Here is a 12,943-nt window from a genome sequence, read left to right as displayed (position 1 = left end):
AGAGAATGAATCAACCAGTAATACATCTGTTTCCCCCGGGTGAGAATTGCTTTTGGTTCTCCAAGCCCTCTTCAAAGATCTGTGGAGAGTCTATTACACAGATTTGTCTTCAATTGCTGCTTCTGGCGATGACGTCAGAGTTTGAGTGAGCTGTGCGCCCGTCCACTCCAGCTGGTTGTGATAAAATGGAATTTGGGCGCCACTATACTCACGACAATCCAATCATTTACTCCTGAGAACAGCAATACTTCTTTTAGATCCAGGATGATTCAGCTTGATGGATCCAAACACTCCGGGCAATGGGCAGACATCGCATGGTCAGTGCCTCTTTTGTGTGTGTGTGTGTGTGTGTGTGTGTGTGTGTGTGTGTGTGTGTGTGTGTGTGTGTGTGTGTGTGTGTGTGTGTGTGTGTGTGTGTGTGTGTGTGTGTGTGTGTGGCTCTACTGCGCAAATGGAATACACAGCAGTGTTTGTGTGCCATGGGGACAAACCAAATCAAAAACAGAGGCTCAGTCCCTGTTTGGTGATGGTATTTCACAAGTGTATGTGTCACGTGTAGACACCTCCACCCGCCACACGGCTTACTCTCCTGTAAGTGAAGGGAATTAGCATTAGCAGTCGTGTTCAGTTGTATGGGAAATTAAAGAAATGAGTGCATCAGTGCGATGTCATGCCTGGTCACCATTTTATCATTTCTTGTGTCAGGCAGGTTTGTGCTCCTTGCTGGGACAGACAAGTGTCTGACTTCACTGTGACATTACTGAAACCAATCGTGGGTTAGTGATGCTTGTAGCTCCACTCTGATGTTGCGTTAGACACTCTACACTGTTAGCGATTTCTCGGGACACGGGGCTGACACAATCGTTTCATATATGGACAATTCCATAAATGTAGCAAGAGTGGCAAGTAAAGGTGTGGATATCAAGATGATGAATGGTAGCACATCTGATAATATTTAAAAGTTTTCATCACATAATTAATTTTATTAACATTATTAATCCCTTGAAATCAAAATAGATGTTTAACTTGTTTTTTTATTTGTATTATTTAATCACATACAGTATGTATTGTATCTGGCCCAACGATGACAAAAAGGTTTTTGAAGTTTGCCATTTCCTGGAAAATGATAAAAAAAGAAAATAAATGTTGATGACTCATCCTGCACTTAGTTATAATGCGTCAAATATAATATAATGCGTCGGGGGGGGCTTAATGCACAATCAGCTACTGTAAACGTCAATATCTGCAACAAGTCTCTCTAGAGTCAAATAGCACTCTGCCAGCCGTTTGATGGGATCTTTAACCCTAAACATAATGTATAAACAGACCTTTTCTGCCATTGTCTTCATGTGCCAAAGTCAGATAACAGCAGTTATCTGCGATTGCGTAATTGTTTTTTATTTTGTCGATTGTTTTCTGTAACAATAAATGCCGTCTACGCCCGGTTACTTCGACTTATGTTCTTCCCTTTGTTCCTAGACTTCATAGGAATGTAACACTATCACGACCTCCCCCAAAAGCTATAGTAGACGTTTAATAGCGTTCATCATATCAGGTAAATGTGTACTCGAGTAAATGGGGTAGAGTTGCTTGTACATTGTTGTCAGCCTGAGCTGTAGCAACATGTCCACAAAGTTACTTTGCACCAGGCAGTGGAAACCTCAATGTTAAGCCAATACCTGTGTGAAACAGAACAAACTGCACATATGAACTTTAGAAGTGTCTCCTGTAAATTTTCAAATGTGGCACTGCACTCTCAATTCCACCCTCAGCCAAACAACCTGGTTCTGCTCCACTACCTGCTGAGAGGCAACCCTAGTTACACCACCTGACATTAATAAGAAGAAGCTTATTACACTCACAGGATTTAGCATTTACCATAATGGGAAATGTGTTATGCTAACAGGATTATTTCAGTTAGCTTTGTTATACTAGGAGCTGTAACACAACTATCTCTCCTCCTTCTGATGAAGCTGTAAAGATTGGATTGAACACACACACGTTCGCCCACACACAAACACGTGTAGGATATAATAAATAATGAATGAGGTTTGATATTGTCTCAGAGGTGCAAAGGACATTTCCCCTGACCTTAGTCTCTGCTGTGTCAGCACTGTTATTTTGAGTGTGTGTGTATGTGTGTATGGTTACTGACTTTAAAATATGGCTTTAGGGCAGGGGTTCTCAACGGCGGCGGTACCGCCCCCCAGGGGGCGTTCAGAGGACGTCGGGGGGCGCTGGAAGCAATTTTTGTGAAAGGGGGGCGTTCACATGTATTTGGAGGGCGTTTGTAAGCTATTCTGTGTTGTTGAATCTAATATTTGAAAAAAAGAGCGAGGCAAAGTCCTTGTATGTGAAAATTTCACCATGAACTTCGTGTCATTGACTTGGTTACATATTTACAAGACGGGTGATCCCCTGACGGACTTCCCCTGAAAGCACCGTGTGTCCAGCATCCAGACACACAGTAGACCGATTACGTCACATCAGCCGCAACAGGGCCGTCCCATGTCTGAGACTCAACGCGCCAAGAGAAGTTATTTTCTGACGAAAGATGGCGCCCTTCGAACCAGCAGTAGCGGCAAATGGATATACTTTTAAATGTAAGTATTGGGTTTTAACTCGCTGGAATAGCTAATGAAACAAGTGTTATAAAAACAAAGGACCTTAAAACATAAAATGTTTGCTAAAATGATAGGTTACGTTACCGGCGATGCTAGCTGTTTGGAGCAGCTGTACTGTGCAGGCTGGCTGCCGGCATCCGACCTAAGTTAGCCTTTGAAAGTAGAACTTTTAAGACCTTAACTTTCAAACCTAAGAGTTTTAAATGTTGATTTATATTTTACATAGGATTGTATAGATAATTTATACTTCATATTACCTGCTTGGTTTTCTGACAGTTTAATATCACTTACGTCTAGTGCAATCGTTGGTTGATTATACATATTTTATTATTGATAATAAGTGTACATATTTTGCAACTTAATCTTCTTTTGTTTAGTGGTGTATAGATAAACTTGCTCTAACATGTTGTTTTGTTTCAGGGAGAAGGAGACGGAGGCAGAAGAGAGGAGAGGATGGAGAGCAGGGAGAGGATGGACAGACTCTTCTCTCTGCTGGAGAAACTTGTTGACAAATGGAATGTAAATTAATTGAAATAAATAATATTATAATGATGAATATTGTGTATTTATTTTTACATGAACTATAAATGAAAATGAATGAAAACTTAGCAAATGATTTGATTTCAATGCTTTTTTTATATGCCAAAAAGTGACATGTGACCTTAAGGCACGTAACGTGTGGCCGGGCAAAAGTAAAAAGATACATTTGCGTGGCTTTCTTTTTCCCAGAAGCAAACAACATAGCTTATCTTCGAAATGGCACAGAGTAAAATTAAATGCCGCCAGTAATCTGTTTAGTATCTCAATTATGGATTTGTGCCTTCCCCCACCAATGCACAACTTCCGATGTGCTTATTGTGCGAAAAGGTTTTCTCAAATGAGACCCCACATGAAACCCCACATGAAACCCTCATGTCTCCAGGAGCACCTTATCAAGATGCGCCCGGAGAAAGCAGACAAGGAGCGTCCCTTCTTTCAGGCCCTTAAAGATAAGCATGGTAGGAGCACCATCAGCAGTCTCCTCTCTAGGAAGACCAGCCAGAGTGATAGTGGGTTACTGCCGTCATACAACATCTCCCTGCTCATAGCTAAATGTGGACAGCCGTTCACAATTGGAGAGAAGTTGGTGCTCCCTGCCATCAAAGAGGTCCTCTCTACGGTGATGGAGCGTGATCCCACACAGGTGCTGAAATCGCTCCCACTCAGCAATGACACCGTGGCACACAGGATTAATGAAATGGGCGCCGATACAGAGGAGCAGCTGTGTGTCATCCTGCAGGACTCTTATTTCAGCATTCAGCTGGATGAGACAACCACCTCAGACAACAACGCCCTGCTGATGGCCTATGTCCACTATATGGCCTCCAACAGTAAGGAGATGGCTGAGGAATTTTTGTTTTCTAAATATCTCGAAACCAACACCAAGGGCCAGACCATTTTTAATGCACTTCATGCGTATCTGGAGGAGAAGTCAATTTCCATTAGCAACATCCTGGCATGCGCCACTGATGGTGCTCCCGCCATGGTTGGCAGGTACCGTGGCTTCACCGCTCTGCTGAAGGAGCCGGTCCTGCACGTCCTCGCAGTCCACTGTGTCTTGCACCGCCACAATCTTGTGGCCAAATCTAAAAGTCCAGCTCTTCACGATTCTCTTAATATAGCAGTCAAGGCAATAAACAAAATAAAAGCCTGTGCCCTGAATGACAGACTGTTCCGACAGCTGTGTCAGGAAAATGATGAGACATTTGAGCGTCTTCTTCCCCACACTGATATCCGCTGGCTCTCAAAAGGAAACTGCCTTGCTCGTTTTTGTGAGCTGTTTGACAGCATCGTGGAGTTCCTGGGGCAGGTTGATGCAGATCTCGGGGAAAAGGTAATGTCCAGCCGCTGCGACATCATGTACCTTGCAGACTTTTTTGAAAAAATGAACGAAGTCACGCTAAAGCTGCAAGGAAATGGCATAACCCTGGTCCAGTCATCCACAGTCTCACCTCCAGGCTGGATCTGTACAGGCAGAGCATGAGCAGGAGTCCGTTTGCTCATTTCCCACAGCTGACCAAGGTGATACTTAATTTCAGAAACATCACTAAATAGATATAATAGGCCCACCGTTATTACAATTAGGTTAATATATGTTATGTCTTTGAATACATTATGTTGTAATGTTTATTATATTGACTTCAATTGACTGAAATCATGAAATGTTTTTATTCATGAAATTAATCTCCAATTTCGGAACTTAAACCTAACATAATTAACAAATATTTTAATATATTTTCTTATTTAACTCATCAAGTATTCTAGCGTGATATTTTCACTGGCTTAACCTTTCCTCATGTGGAAACATGAACTGAAGTCATGCAAAACAAAACATGCAAGCATTAAATAACCATTTCAGTCACATGGAAAGCAACACTCGGCCAATGCACAATCACGACCGCTGACAGTGGCAGTTTTGACAAAAATGTGTTAAAAATAGTTTAGCAATTGCACCTTGTATAAGCCTATATATGCACTACAAATACAAAGAACAAGCAATACAATACAATAAAATTGAATCGTATGGTCTCCATAAAGAAAAATTAGCTGGTTATACAAATTGCAGGTGTCTGAGGCACTTACCGATGACCGCCTCCTCATTTAAATTGACCACCTGAGGATGGTTAAGGCGGACATGGAGATCCGCTTCAAGGACCTCCTGGACCTCGATGTTCCCATCTGGGTGGTGCAGCCCTTTCAGGCAGACGTAAATAAATGTGAGCCCACAATCCAGGAGCATCTTATCGACATTCAATGTGACGATGAGGCCCAGGCTACTTTCCTCACCTCTGGCTGGGGCAGCATGTGGATCAAATTTGCTTCACCCGGCTCTCTGGGAGAAGATCAAGCTGCTTCTTCTTTCCTTTCCCACAACATATCTGGTTGAACAGGGATTCAGCCAGGTCCTCCACATGCAGTCCAAGTACCGAAATCGCTTGGACTTGATGGCCTCCGGCGCACTACGGCTGAAACTAACTTCTCTGCAACCCGCAGTGAAGAAACTGGCTGAGAAACACCAAGTACACACTAACTCACACTAACTATGAAAGCAAGTTAGCTTATTCTTTTTAAAGTTAAAAGGAATCCTTGTTATTTTGCAGTACCCTCAGAATTGTTCCTTTGTTGGTGGCTCGTTTTCCGCTTAAGTGTGCAAATTGTGTCGCATTTCTGAGGCTGCTGTGTTTAACACCAATTAAAGTTTAAATGTCTGACCCGTTTCTGATTGGCTGCAGTCTATGACACCGATTAAAGTTTGAATCTCAAACTTCTTACCGTTGCATTTAACACTTTAACTTTATTTTGCTCCCTGGGTACATAGGCATATTAGGGATAATTGAAGGTAAAAACAACAACAACAACATCCCCCAGTCGAACCTGGATGATGGATAGGGGGGCGCTGGCCCAAAAAAGGTTGTGAACCACTGCCTTAGGGTTAGAGTTCTGTCCTTATTCCTAAAATCAATAGATGGTGCATGGGTGGAGCCCTAAACAAAGGTGGAAAACATGTATAAATCTTATAAAGATTTATGAGTAACCTCTTTGACACAGTGTAAACCCTAACAAGAAACTAAATGTTTTAAAGTGATTCTTCTGTCGAGTGTCTGTCGAGCTTGGTACCGCTCTAATGTCTGAGCGGTAAATATGAATCATAAGTTATCTGACAGGAAACACAGGGGAACATCTGGCTTAACTCTGTCCAAAGCAAAGAAAAATCTTTTATCACAGCCGGTCACACTGACTATGACCCAGACAGCAGCCTGCTACACAACACAAGAGCCGACATTAGTTTTCTAATTAAGCAATTAGCCACGAGAGATTATAATTTACAGGGATTTTACGACAGCTAATGGGCGTTGTTAGGCAAACCCCTTTAGCTGCTGTAAATTACGACCTTGTGGCGAATTGCTTCTATAAAACAGGTACTACATATACCTGACAAGGTTTCATGAAATAAACAAAAAGTGCAAGTTAAAGGTTCACGTTAATTTACCATAGATCATTGGTGTAGTTTGTCCACTTTGGATGGAGAAAAACAACAGGTAGCGTTATTTCTGACACAGTGGGTACCCTGCTGCTCAAATATGAATCCCGTGAGCTCTCTTTGTTTCTTCTCGTGTTTATTTCAGTCCGTCTACTTTCTTTTTTAGCTTCCTTTTCTTCTTTTTCTCTTGGTTTTATGGCGGGTTGCAACCGTTTCTTAAAAAGGAGCATACCGCCACTTACTGCACCGGATCATGTAGTATGAGATATTGCCCCTGGGTTACTTTATGTCCATCCCTTCAAACCACGTATCACAATAGGTGACTAATTGGCACAGTGATACTGTTCTTAGCTGATCGTCATAGCGATGCCGTGTGACACTGCCATGATATCATAATCAACGCAACAGAGAATGCGTTGCTCCGTCCAGCTTTCACTGGATCCTTTCATCATCAACCAAACAGAAAGTCTGTTATTTGTCACAATGTGGTTTTTCGAGCTGCCAATTTATAAAAATCTGGGTTGAGGGAATAAATGTGGTCACGATCGACGGTAGCTTGGTTATTTACAAATGGTGGGTTTGTGCAGGATATTGCCCAACTGATGATTCTCTCTGACCAATCAGTCGTCTGCAATGTTTTAACGCAACCTTCTAGGGTCGACTCAGCTTGCTTGGAACATCGACCGAGGTGTTAGCAAAGCAAGTAGCAGGTAGGCCTAGTATCCACAACCTTTGCTGAATCAAGCTGTGCTATACAATGCAGTGGAAACAAGGATGTGGTGTACAGTAGTTGGTGTCAAAGTTCCCAGTTCATTGAAATTTTAATGTATAGGCCTTTTACTGCACAACCCTGCCACCTAAATAATCCCCAGTCAGCACTGGTTGGGATTTACAAGGTCTGAGTCTTCCACTTTCAGAAGAATGTGTTTACAGCCTTTCTCTCTTGTACAGAATTAAAAAAACAGAGAGAGATTTGAAAATTGCCCGGGCATTCATCACAGTGAGCATCCATTTATCAATGTTTCTGCATTGTCATTATCTGACTGTTAGAGTTTAGTGTTTTCATATCGCTGCTCATATGGTTTAAAGGTGCTATATTGTGTGTCATGTTACAAAGTTTACTGATAATACTACTATAGTATTCATTTAAATAGTTTAGAGCAAGAAAATTAGAGTATAACATTTTCCCTTTTGTATATCTTAGCATACATATAGTTAACTATACTTCATTTCTGCAGTACTTTAGATTAGATTTAGATTATGGTATTTGTGGTAGAAACTGGAGGCCAGAGAGGAACGATGATGGTAAAAAGAAGACATTGTTAAAGTGTAAAGAGAAGGAAACACTTGGGATGGAGTAAAGAGGTAGAAAGAGAGGGTCTTTCAAATGATGAACCATGTTCAAGGGTTCAGACGGGTCATCTGTCGCATCGGAACAAGAGGGGGAGAATCGTAGGAGACAGATTAAAAAGAACGAGAATGAAGCCTGTACCTTTACTGTTTAGAGCTCAGAGGGAGAAAGAGAACAATGTAGACCGTTGAACATTACCTTTCACAGAGGTGATGGTGATAGAGAAAGAATGAAATAGAGGAAGGTAAAAAAGCACTCACAGCTTCATCTGAGCTGAGAGGAAAAGTTTGTGTTGGATTTTTCTTTCTGAGCTTTGGAGGATAAAAAAGAGGATCCTAAATGGACAGGCTACTCAGTCCAACGGCAAAAAGGTCACAGAAATGCTAATTGTTTTTTTTGTATTATTGTTGCTATGCCTGTCAAGCTCTCCCTCCTCACTCGGCACATAATAGTTTACAATGATAGCAACCACGACATTTTGTATTGTCATATGTTTAACAATGGGCTCTTGATTTCAGACAGAAGTAGCTTCTCATTTCTAGCAAATGTCGACTCTGACAAAAGATTTGATCAGCTGTAGCGAGCTAGCTAAGTAAGCTTACGTTACCTCCATGAGTCTGTTAAACACGTCTCCTGTTGATATCATGCTGAAAGCCTGGAGCTGAAGCCAAAAGTCAGCATTTTTACCAGCTCATGATCCATGGAGGAGACTTGTAATTAAAGAAGTCGTGTCCGATATGAAAAATGTAGTTCAGATCGTTATTTATTTCCCTGTTTGGCTGCTTAGCTTAAATACTCTTTTAATTTCAACATACTTTTAATGTTACAGGACTGAACGTTTTTAATAGAGGATAGAGGTTGCTGGAGTGTAAACTTTTCCAAATTCACTAAAGACAAGAGCTGTGTCTCAATTTGGATCCTTCCATGTACTGTTAGTACACTTCTACGTAGTACGCTGCGTACAATAGGTACTTACTTGCGTGGTGCATTTTGGACAGGCTAGCAGCACACGGCTGTTGTGCACCCACCGGAAATGATGATCGACGCTGTTAGCAATTGATAATCTCCAACCAAAATACCAAAATAGGCACAGGAGATAACGTCTAATGTGGTTAAAGCAGGAAAGTCTCTGAATCAGGGGTGTCAAACATACGGCCCGCCAGAGGATCCATCCCGGGGATGCTTTTGCAAAGTGTAAAAATTACAAACTGCAATTTTTCAATAAAAGTAACTGTTATTTCAAATGTGCCCACTGGGGGTCGCACACTACACTGCCAAGCAAGCAAAAACTGTTCATGCTGAGCTGCCGGTAAAAGAACTTCTGGAGCTGACGGGTTCTGTCAACATTACACCTCATTACCCAAAATGTCTTTGTCAAAAAATGAGAAAAGTGGACACGGAGTGTAGAGTTTTTAAGAAAAATTTATTCACAGAGGTGAGTGGGAAAGCTGTGTGCTCGGTGTGTTCGCGGCAGGTTTCAGTGCTCAAAGAATATAATCATCGTCACTATGAGACTCATAATGGCGAAACATACAACAGTTTGCAAGGACAACTGAGAAGATGAATGAATTGTTAGCGGGTCTGAAGAAACAGCAGTCTGTTGTTACTCGTAGCCGAGATATCGTCGATGCAGCAGTGAAAGCTAGCTACCTTATTGCTAGCAAAATAGCATTAGCATCAAAGCCATACTGCAGTGTTTAACTCGCCGTTCACGGTCAAGGCTTCTGATCTGTCGACATCCAACTTGAAGTCATCAACTTGCAGTGTGATTCAGATTTGAAGGACACATTTTATCAGCATCTCTTGCCAGGGTACCCCACATTGACAGCCCTCGCTGCAAAGGTTTTGTGCATGTTCGGGACTATCTACCTTTGTGAACAACTTTTCTCTGTAATGAGCATCAATAAAACAAAGCTGCGCTCTCGGCTCACACTCAAACACTTAAAGGACATCCTGACATTGGCTGCTCCTCAGGATTTGAGGCCTGATATTGATGCACTTGTGACGCTAAAAGATGCCAAGTTTCAGGAGCAAACAGTGAGTAAGTAACTTAATGTCAAATGCTGCTTCAGACACTTTTGCACGTTATATATTTCTGTAAGAATATATTTCTGTGAAAATGAATACTTACTGTGGAAATATTTAAAGACATTGAACAGTGTGAAATATAATGTCAGTCAGCAGCTGCAGTACAAAGAGACACAACCTTTATGTATTTTCATGTATACATTTTATACATGTACAAGGCAGGGGGAGAACTTCACCTTCTTCCTTAATAGTTCCACTTTACTTTGTATTGTGTGGTGTGTCAGGATTACTACACAGATGTGGAAATTAATGTCATTTTTAAATTATTTATATATCTTGACAAGTTGTTTTGATCATAAAGTAAAATACTATATTGTTCCAGATACCTGTGACTAAATGTTTTGTGTCTGATACACTGTGATCTGTAAGTTGTAATGCAACTAAATGATAAACTGAGGCATAATATTGTTGAAATTGCACTTTTATGTTGTTCATAATGTTTTGTAAAAAGATAGTTCATTAAATGTGAACATTTTCAGAATGTACTTTTTTGCACTAAAACAAAGGGAAACATTTAGAGAACTTGTTATTTATAGGTTATTATACTGTGATTTTACTGGTCCGGCCCACTTGAGATCAAATTGGGCTGTATGTGGCCCCTGAACTAAAATGAGTTTGACACCCCTGCTCTAAATCATTCTGCATTGATCTATAAATAAATGTGGCTGATATTCTTACAGCACTTGTAGTATGAAAAGTTTCTCCTTCAGTTCATGAAATCCCTGCAGCATCTGAAGGCAGCATGCCTCTGTGGCGCTACGAACGACACCAGCCACTCACTGTGTTTACCTTCGTTAAAACGCCGGAAAATAGCCCCAGACTGGTACAGTATAATCTCTGCATGTTATTGTCGTGGCGCTCTGAACCATCAGACATGAGGTAGTTTACCGTTGAGTTGACATTTTTATCTGTAACGGTGCTTGGCTGAGAGTATTTAATAATCACCACACCTGCTGATCTATATTCACTTTCACCCTGTTGGCTCCCTTGATTTACCCTTTAGTTATGAGCGGATCTTCAAGCGCTTAAAAAAATGTATATGAATTTCAACCAGATTATGCAAACCGCAAATATTCTATGTCTTCACCTTGAGAAGAAAAGTGGCAGCGCGTAGTTCCAGTATGCGTCGGCAGCACTACACGTATGTCTGTGGTACCTAATCATTACGGACTGCTAAATTACCCCAATAAACATATTGATGGCTTCTGTTCATAACAGTTTTGTGGCACTGAAATGGGGGGAAAACACATGTATTATATGTGTTCACCAGTTCAACTGCAAACCCTGCTGCTCCCTCCACTCAATCCGGGTACTCATAGTGCACTACATTTTGCCATACTTCAAAGTGTGAAAGCACTTCAGCACTTAAAGTAGTAAGTGCAGAAGTATGCGACTTGAGACACAGCACAAGACATAGGCCAAACGTTAGCCTAAACCCTGATATTATCCAGGGCTGGTGTTGAAATCCAAAGTTTGACAGGAAAATTGTTGAGGGAGGGGCAATTCAGAAATAGTAGAAAGAAATCTGCTGTCTTAAACTACTTTTTAAACTATTTGAAAAGTGTAGAAGATGGTCCAAAGGTTTTTAAAGAAAGAATCTATCTCAGGGGTCGGGAACCTATGGCTTGCGAGCCATATATGGCTCTTTCGATGACGCGATATGGCTCGCAGACAATTTTGAGCTGACATTTTTTAACATGACTAACAAGTAATAAACAATTATACTGTGTCATTTTAAAGTAAAACATTTAGCAGCGGATTTGTTTTTAGTTCTCCCCTCTCCTTTCCTCCGCTCTGTCTCTGACTGCACAGTGCACACACTTACACACGTGTGTGTGTGTGTGTGTGTGGTAGCCCTGCCCTTCGCGAAACAGCTGAGGAGAAACTGCGCAAAGCAAGCAGTAGACCGGGGGTCAAACTCATTCACAGAGAGGGCCAACATTAAAAACTGGGACTACGTCGAGGGCCAAACACGGTCCACTTTTATTGAACAGGGTACACATAAAGTGCAAAAAGATATGGAACATATTTAAGTCAACTGCAAACGGATTGCTGAGCAGTTCAATTTTAATATCTGAGCTGCAAAGTCGGCACATGCTCTCAGTTGATCAGCAGAATGCTGTCGGGAACACAGCGGTGCAGATATTTGTCAGTGTTTGGAAACACGTAGTGACCAAAGTTTCCTTCTGCATCAGAGTCTCTCACAGGCAGCTTGGCTTAGAAAGCTCTCACTGCATCACACATGTCTGTGATCACACGGCCCTGGAGCTGCAGGTTTAACAGTGAGATGCTTCGTTATGTCACACACACAGTCCGGCTCACATCGTCCCAGAGATCTGTGGTGTGTTTCCCTTTGCTTTCCAAAAACTTTCATTTCATTCACACATTTAGATACTTCCTCAAATGTCTTTTCCGTGGTTGTGCCATGCATTGATTTAATTACCAAAACCGGCGGGCCAGTTATGACAGACATATGATATTTTCTCGCGGGCCGGATATAATAATAATAATAATAATAATAATAATAATAATAATAATAATAAATTGTATTTGTAAAGCGCCTTTCAAAGCTAAAAGCAATCTCAAGGCGCTAAAATGCAGGACAACAACAAAAACAACATCAACAACAACAGACATAAGAGGTTAAATAGGTCATAATTGCCTTGAGTTTGACCCCCGTGCAGTAAACACTGAAATATGAGATAAATAATGTAAGCGTTTAGTTTATTTAATAAAAGAGCACCTGTTCAATGCAACACTTATACTGCTATTAGTACTCGGAGACGTGTTATTCTTAAAAAAATGCATGCATAAAGTTGCGTTCAAATTGATTAAATATATGGCTCTCAAGGAAATACA

General features: G+C 41.2%; 1 pseudogene; it reads left to right on the top strand.

Annotated features, from left to right (window-relative positions):
* Positions 1–3,380: 3,380 nt before the first annotated feature.
* LOC115015099 (protein ZBED8-like) lies at positions 3,381–4,647 on the top strand (annotated as a pseudogene).
* The last annotated feature ends 8,296 nt before the right edge of the window (positions 4,648–12,943 follow it).

This window comes from Cottoperca gobio, chromosome 10, assembly GCF_900634415.1.
Source record: "Cottoperca gobio chromosome 10, fCotGob3.1, whole genome shotgun sequence".
In the NCBI taxonomy this organism is placed as follows: domain Eukaryota; kingdom Metazoa; phylum Chordata; class Actinopteri; order Perciformes; family Bovichtidae; genus Cottoperca; species Cottoperca gobio.
The sequence above is the reverse complement of the archived record's forward strand: the minus strand, read 5'-3'. Positions and strand labels throughout refer to the sequence as shown.